Genomic DNA, 8,699 nt, shown 5'->3' with positions numbered 1-8,699 from the left:
TCACAGTCGTTCCTATGTTTGAGCCCATTGTTGCAGCCGTTGTGTCAATCCCTCTCAATGCTGACTGTTCCAAGGATGACTGGCCCCTCCTGATGTCATGAATGTACGTTTGACATGTAATCTCCCCAGTCTTACTTCTAAGGGGCATTTGGGTTGTATTCTTCTTTGGACAGATTAATTAGTTCTTCTTCGCCAGTCCGTGGAATACTCACCATTCTTTGCCAACACCGTATAATTCAAAGGCTTCATTTCTTTTCCACTCTCGAGTTTATTTTCTAGTTTTTGCGTGCTTGTGATGTTATCAAAATACTCTTAGGTCAGTACATCACAGCCCTCAAAGTGATACTTTTGCTAGTTAACACTCTAAAGGCGCTTTTTCCCCCCAGTAAATTTACCCATTGACATATATCATTTGATCAAGCTGCTTCCATTGGTGTTGATTGTGCAACCAAGCAAAACGAAACCATTGACCAATTTAATCTCCTTTATCATGATGTTGTTTATCGGTCTAGTTGGGAAGAATTTTATTTTTGGCATGTTGGGTTACAATGCATACTAAAGACTGTCTTTGATCTTCATCAGTAAGTGTGCTGCAGGCCCTCTTTAATTTCAGGAAGCATTGCTGACATCTACATGCCACAGGTTCCTAACGAGCTTTCTTGCCATATGCTCTCATGTAGTCCATCCCCCCCCCCATTACTTAACATACAGTGAAAGGATACAACCTTGAAAGGATACACCCCTTTCCTGATTTTAAATCCTTAGTCTCTTATTCTGCCAAAGGACTGCCTTTTGGCCTTTATAGGGAATGCACATAGGCACAGTTAAGTGTTTTGGACCTCCAATTCTTTGTAATCGTATTCATAATTTATTAGTCTGCCATTCTGTGCTTTCAGCCAAAATTCTGACATCAGTACTGATACCCTCTACTGAATCTGGCTTGAGTCTCTGGCATTCCCTGAGTAAATACTGCTGCAGCCCAGGAGTCAGTCATAAGAATCGGAGACTAGATTTTCTTGAATGTTTATATGATTTGATAGTTATAGCTAATGGAGGGCATTGGGAAGGTAAACTTTCATGGTGATACCTCAGTACCAATTACTGAATATTTACTAGGAGTCAAGTACTCAGCCATAATGTTTAACAACTTCTTAGGGATGGGGGAAGTGTACTCATCTCTCTTTTAAAAGAGGTGACAATGGAGGCAGACGAGTTATAAATAACTTGCTCTAAGTCAGTGGTTCCCAACCTTCCTCATGCTGCGACCCTTTCATACAGTTCCTCATGTTGTGGTGACCACCACCCTCCTCAACCTTAAATTATTTTCGTTGCTTCTTCATAGCTATAATTTTGCAACTGTTATAAATTGGGTGGGCCCCTGTGAAAGGGTTGCTCAAACCCCAAAGGGGTTGCAACCCACAAGTTGAGAACCACTGTTGTAAGTGTTCGGCTTCTGGGTTGGTTTACCTCACTTCTTGCTTCTCACCGCTGAAAGAACTCATGCGGCAGAAGGATCTTTGTAGGATCCAAGTAACTTTTAGGAGGGAAAGGAAAGGGTATTAAAGTCTCAGATAGTCAAGGCTGCATGGCGGCAGTGGGAAAGTTTGCGACTGAAAATGGCCACTCCAGTCACTCCAGGGGAGTGCAGAAAAACACAGGGAAGGAGCACCAGAACAGGAAGTGGAATCCAGAGTAGGGAGCCAAGGGAGAGAGGGGGCAGCCTGTGAGCATGAGAGCGGTCCATCCCAGAGAGGATGGCACAAAGCACATGTGCCCTCCAAGAGAGCACCTGAACCAAGAGAGAGGGGTCTGCCCTCTGCCTGCGTTTATCCCCTCTGATCCCCACTGGCTGGGGAGCTGTGGTTGAGGGTATTGGCCGACCTTATTGGCTGAGTTTGGGCACACCTGTGTGATGTGATATTGCTGGTGCCTAGCATTGTATGTGGGCCCAGATTGGCATCCACTTGTGCCTATGTGACCTGGGTGTGTGCATGTCCAGTTTGGATTTTCCCATAGGTGTCTGATGGGTGCCTGACTTCCCCATAACCCCTTTATTGTGGCCTTGCCAGCCGATTTCCGTTAGTGCAGGCATTTGGGGGAGACAACCTTCTTTATCCCCAGTCTAGCTCCCTGTCTAAGTTGTTATAAATTGCGGCCAGAAAAAGAACCAGGTCGGTTGGCTCTCAGGTGAGAACCTTAAAAATATTGTTATTCTTAATGGTTCTTAACCAACAATGGAGAAGTGAGGAGCCCTGGGTTCCAGGTCGTTTCTCTCTACTTAGAAAGATAACTTGCTGCCTCTACACAGGAAAATTAACCCCTCAGCCCCAATTGGTAGTTTGCCAAATTCCCAAGGTCACTTGAGACTGTGAGTAAGTCTCTTTCCAACTATAGAGTTCTCATCTGTCTCCAGCTCCGTACTGAATCACCTGGAGGTAACTTTTCTGAGTCTGCCACCTCTTGGCCTTTCCTGTACCTTTGAGGCATATGCTTCCAGAGAATTCTTTGTACACGCTTTCTAGGAAAGATCAGAAATTCTGTTCCCCTTTCTCTGAGAGGGGTCGCCTTCTTTGCTTCTTGATTGACCCTGCCTGTCTTCTATAATTGTCACATGATACTACTTATCACCCCTGAGTTTTTCCTACATCTTAATTTCTAGCGCTGACCATCTCTAAAAAGACATCCCACCACAGCCTACTTCTCTTATCCGGCAGCTCAGCCGTGGTCCATTCGCTGACATTCCCCCAATGGTTCCTAAAAATCCTTGGTGGGTCGTAAAAGTTTGAAGAATAGTTTAAGCATTGCCAATTTTGACCAACCTTTCATCTTAAGTGTGGTCATTGTAAATTTAATTTTTGGAAGTTTTATTTGGACCCTTTTCAAATCTGCTGGAGACTTGCCAGCCTGGCTTTTTATTTCTTTAACCATCACGGCTGCAGTTGCTTTATAATCTGACTATTTTCACATCTGAGGTCTTTGAAGGCCATGTGCTGCTATTTCTTGCTCATGAGGCTTTCCTTGTGTGACCTGTAATCTTTGACTGAGTGCTTGCTCACTGCCCTTGACATATTTTTGCATGAATACTAGGAGCTGCCTGGTGTTCACCTAGGTAGGGCCCAAGTCAGTCTCAGTTTGAGGTTTTATCTTAGGGGAAACCCCCAGATGATGAAAATGTGGTTTGCAAATTTGCACAAAGGTCATTTGTGGTTACTATTTACAGAGATTCCCCCAATTCTGTTCAGAACCAAGGCAGACCTCAGGGAAGTTGTCCCTGATCTCCTGTGAGATTCCTCTTGAGAATGGGTCCTGCACTTTCACTTTGGCTCCTCTGACCCAGAGGCCACTCCGTAGTTTAGGTTAGGGAATGTCCTCAGGGCAAAAATGTGATTTCCATCCTGTCTGCATTCCCCTTTCACTTTGATGTTTGGTAATTCCCTTAGTAATGTCTTATTCTGCATATAATTCTGTGTTCTTTTGTGGTAACAAGACTGGAGAAAAGCTGACAAATAAATCGACTTTGCTCAGGGAAAGGTGACAGGAGGCAGCATCCGAGCTGGTTCTGGAGCGCCTTGTAGTTTCTCGCCAAGAGGGCATTTGCTGTGGTGGGGAGAGCTCCGTGGTGCCTGGCATGCCTTCCAGGCAAATGGTTTGCCATTGACTGATACCTTGGGGATTTGTCACGTCTAGGTCTACTTTTTATAAAATATAATAGGATGTTGATATCCATGTATTACAAGTCCTTAGCAGTGTCTGATCCACATTAAAGGTCCCTTGATAGTAACTGTTAGTTTTCAGAGGCCAATGGTGGCTTAGGCAGAGCAAATAATGGGTACAAAGACATGGCCATTGCAAATAAGGATCAACATGGCAGGCAAGAATGTTGTTTCCAGCTTCCCCAGCAGGGGCTAAGAATGGCAAAGAAGGCCGTCTTCAAGTTTCGTGAAGTGTGAGTTCTGCGAAAAACACTGTTGATGAAACAGCTTACGAAACAGAGGCCTCCAGTCTGCTTTTCCGACAGGCTGTTGTTGGTCCTGTAAGGGATTCGCTTGTCTTGCATTCACAGGACAGTGGGCTCGGGTGGTTCCCCAATATCCCATGTGCCTGATATGTTACCTGGGCGCCTTGTGAAAAACAATCACACTTTCTTGGTCCATCCCCCCTAGAGAGACAGAGATTCAGCTCATCTGGGATGGCCCTAAGCAGCTGGTTTTGAACTCAGCATCTTGCCAAGTTGATTCAAGTGGGTGTGATCATAGGAGAACTCTTGAAGAGTTTACTGAGGAAACACTTGCTCCCTAGCTGTCAGGTCAGATGCCGCTCGCTCGGTGGGAAGGAAGATGGAGACAAATAACTTAAAAGTAGCGTGTTTATGTTCGTTATGGATTTCAGTTATTCGTGCCATCCTCGCATTGGTCATCCCTAGCTGTGGATAAATGAACACCAGTTAGATGTCTTTTCAAAGGCAAAATATATTAAGGGGCGCAAAGGCTGTTTCTGGGAGAGCAGTGGAAGGGAGGAAGCAGAGAGGGAGCTGCAGCAGCGGGAGGTCAGGAAATGAGAAAGATGGAAATGGGAGAGGACGGGAAAAGAGCAGTCAGGTCCCATTGGTTGGGAATCTATTTGTGAAGGAACCCAGCCAGTATTTAACCTGTTTTGAAAAAGCTAGACTCCCAGCATTTTTAATTAGTGGATTGCTCCCTTTTGAAATTGCCCAGTTGGGAATACTCAAGTTTTGATGTGTTTTTATCTGCCTGCTAATTAGCAGGCTGCCTCACTGACCATCATCCCCTCCCACCCCCTGCCTTTTTCTCTCTCTCTCTCTTCCTGTGGATAGAAGAGGGATACGAAGGTCTCTTGAAACATTCCAGCTCAAGTCTGGAGTAAAATGCAGAAGGCGTTTTAGTCAGAACTTGTGCTACGTTATACAGCACATTCCGGCCCCTTTCTTCTCCAGCGACGCTTCCCTTCTGCGCCTTCATTCTAGTCTCTCCAGCACAGGATTTTTCAGCTTTGTCGAGTTAGCATTTGGGTGGGGTTGCTTACATTTTCATTGGGGGAGCTGCCCTTGTATGGGCTGTAGCATCTCATAGTATTTGTCACCTCTAGCCACTCAGTGCCAGTACCACCACCACCACCACCACCCAGCAACAACCCAAACAAAGAAATACCAAGCCATTGACTTTGAGTAGACTTCCACTCATGGACCCGCCTCCCTGCAATGTCTCCAGACATAGCTCCCAGGGGCAAACGTCTTTATTGGTTTAGAGCTCTTGCCCTTTCTCCCCTTACCTCTGTTAACTTTTCAGATGGAAAAGGTAAAATGGATCCAAAATGGTATTAAGTCTTATATGGTAACTGGCATTTTGCTCTGTTCTTTTATGCCTTTTTGCATCAACGATAATGAGGAGAAGCCTCTCACGTTCTTCTGAGTTGACCAGCTTCCAGTGAACAGGAAACCAAGAGGTGTCAGACTTCGGACAGCTTGGAGGATTTCATTTTGTTACTTGGATATAAATACACACAAACACATATTTTGTTTAAGAAGAAACCCTATGTAGGCTGCCTGTCTCATTCCTGGGAGCATCCCTGAGGGTTAGACGTAACTTCAAAGTGACCTTCAGTTTGGCTAACATAGGTAGGCCAGGACACAGATAGGTTAAGGATGCAGGTCTTTTGACAGCAGGTCTTGGGAAAGGACTCTGGCTTCTCTCCAGCCTTGATGTCCTCCCCAGGACTCCTTGAGGCTGATTGGAAGCTCAGAGAGGATTGATTTTAAAGGCCCACAGGGGCCATCACCCGCATTCCCTTGGATTATCTTCTGAAGCTGCAATGACCAGGAGGCAGACTCATGTTTGTTAGGGGGGTGGGGCGCAGGGAGTGAGGAGTGAGTTGCTTCTGGGTGTTGTTCTGTTTCCCAAGATACTCTGAAACACCATGTACTCCACTATCTCCCAAAATAAATCAATTAATTACACTCTGATGATTACTTCTGCTGATAATAAAACAGCAGTAATAAAAGGAATGACAGGAGTGCATTGAGAGAATAAACAGTATCAGTGAAATGTTAGGAAACACAATAAATGGGATTATGTCTCCCAAACCTGGGCTTCGCACCGCCTCTCCAATTCTGTCAGTGGAAGTTTATGATGGCCCTCTGCTGTCGGCTGTGATCAAAATAGTAGAACAGCAAAACTTTTCTACTTACAAAGGGACTTTCATCAAAAAGCTCTCTGCCAGCCCTAAATTTAGAATGATGACTGGGCGTGGAAGCACTTTGATGCTTTAAGCAGTTAATATGGCAACTTGACTGTTAGGTACTTTTCCCCGAGACCTTGCCTTGCAGCGTTTATGCGGTCAGAATCGGAGCTTGGAGGGTAGGGAGTTCAGAAGTGCCCCAGCTTCACAGTAAATTCCCGTGGGCCTTCTCCTCATCATGAATCAGAGCATAGCTTTGTGATTTAATGTCATTTATTTCCAGATTTCCCAATCCTGCCTACGGATGGGAGACTAAGTGATATGTCTTATTTATAAAAAAAAAAATTGACACCAAGTTTTAAAAAAGTATGTGTGTGTATAGAGGTAGATTGGTAGAATGTATGTATGTATGTATATGAAGGGGTTTCAAAAAGTTTAAGGAGGAATTTTGTTTCTTCTAATTCCATTTTGCATGGAAGTCCCTGATATAGACTGAGGATAAGTCAGAACCTGTTGCTCCTGGAGGTCCAGTTCATACAGGGGTGGGTTTTTGCCAAAATCTATTCAAACATGTCCCCTCAACCAGTCTCCTGGCAATCCGTCGGACAGAGTAGAACTGCCTCAGTGGGTTTCTAAGACTCTCTCCCGAGAAGCAGCTGCTGGTTTTGAATCCTGACTTTGTAGCTCAAAAGCCCAACTTATGAAGAAAATTAAAAACCATATTGGGGAGAGAAAGACTAGGAAACTTTCATAGAGAAATTTCCCCCCTTAATGACTGTGTACCTTGCTCGTTTTTCAAGGGTAGCAACGGCTGATCTAATGAGAAAATTTCTTTGGGAAACCTTACCCAAGGTTTCTACAGCCCTGCTCTTGCCCTTTCAGATTTCTTACTGTTCCCCATACTCTCAGAGCAGCGTAACAGACCAAGAATTGAGTCACCCAAAGATAAGATGCCTAAGCATGACTTTTTGATGTGGTGAAAATTGAAGAGCTCAGCCCTCTTCAGAGAAGGCTTAGAGATGGAAACAGTGCCTTCAGAAGCATGTTGAATTTTGTTCTAACAACCTGGCATTCTGTGATGCTTACCCCGGCATGATCACTGAAGACAAAATGGGTGCACAAGCAAATGAGATGAAGAAAGCTGATGGTGCCCAGCTATCAAAAGATAAAGCATCTATGAGGCCTTAAAGGGCTGAAGTTAAACAAGCAGCTATGTCGCTAAGAAGCAACAAAGCCCACATGGAAGAAGCACACTAGCTTGTACCATCATGCGGGGTTGATGGGATCAGGTAACAGGCATCAGAAGACCCAAACCAAACAAACAAACACACAACACATATTGTTAAGAACAATGGGGGTCAGAGTAGACAGTAGGACATCTCACAGAAGGGTCACAAGGATGGGATGAGTCAACGAGGTCACAGTATAGCACCGATGAAACACATCATATTCCTCTGGTTCTTTGAGGCTTCCTCATCACCCACTGTTATCACCCCAGTCTTGCCTTTCACTGTGGGCTTGACTGGAGCATGTGCACAGGTACAAATAAGAACTCAGAACAAATGGAATCCAGGTCAAATAAACCCCTCAGGAACAGGAATGGGAGTAACGATACCAGGAAGATGGGGAGCGGAGGTGAAGAAGTGGGAACATCACCCCCTGCCCCCAGGGGGACAAACAACAGAAACTGTGGGGAAAGGGAGACAGTGGTCAGTGTAAGATATGACAATAATAATTTATAATTGATCAGGGTGTCACGAGGCTGAGAGGGGAAAGAAAGAGAAAGAAGAGGTGGTATTAAGGGCTCAAATAGAAAGTAAATGTTTAGAAAATAATGATGGTAACATATGTACAAATATGCGTGATAAAACTGATGTATGGATTGTTGTAAAAGCTGTATGAGCCCCCAATAAAATGATCATTAAAAAAAAAAAGCATGTTGACCTGTGGAAGAGATGTTGAGAAACAATAGCTTGACATTTTCATCTTTTTGTTTAAAAGTGTCTGTGATTTGAAGCATGCGGTTTGACTGACAGGAGCCTTGGTGGCATAGTGGTTACGCATTGCATTGTGATCCTCAAAGTCAGAAGTTTGAAACCACCAGCTGCTCAGGAGAAAGAGGCTTTGTGTTCCTGTCGGGAGCACAAACACACAGGGCGGTGCTACCCCGCCCTGCGGCATCACAGTGACTCCATGGTAGTGACTTTGTTTTTGACCAACACTCATAGACACGCAAATGCAGGAACTGGTCCCCTAGGAAATCCCTGTATCCTTGGTACTGGAAATGAACTTGGTAAAGCAAGAGATGGGGACTGGTGAAAGTGTGCTGCTGACCCCTCTCTGGCCCTGGGTTTCTTGTCACATGCTCCTGTGTGGTGTGGTGTGCCTTGACCAGTGAAGAACAAGTAGCTGCAAACCCTGGTGGCAATAGTGGCTATGCATTGGGTTGCTAGCCAAAAGGTCAGCAGTTTGAAACCACTCATGGGAGAAAGATGAAAGGCTTT

General features: G+C 44.9%; 1 protein-coding gene across 12 annotated transcripts in view; it reads left to right on the top strand.

Moving 5' to 3' along the window:
- The window catches only part of TCF4 (transcription factor 4), a 404,154-nt gene that overhangs the window by 133,245 nt on the left and 262,210 nt on the right, over positions 1-8,699 (top strand). The window lies entirely within an intron of this gene.

This window comes from Echinops telfairi, unplaced genomic scaffold, assembly GCF_000313985.2.
Source record: "Echinops telfairi isolate 266 unplaced genomic scaffold, ASM31398v2 ScPeMD7_7400;HRSCAF=8409, whole genome shotgun sequence".
Taxonomy (NCBI): domain Eukaryota; kingdom Metazoa; phylum Chordata; class Mammalia; order Afrosoricida; family Tenrecidae; genus Echinops; species Echinops telfairi.
This window is presented reverse-complemented; position numbering and strand designations above follow the sequence as displayed.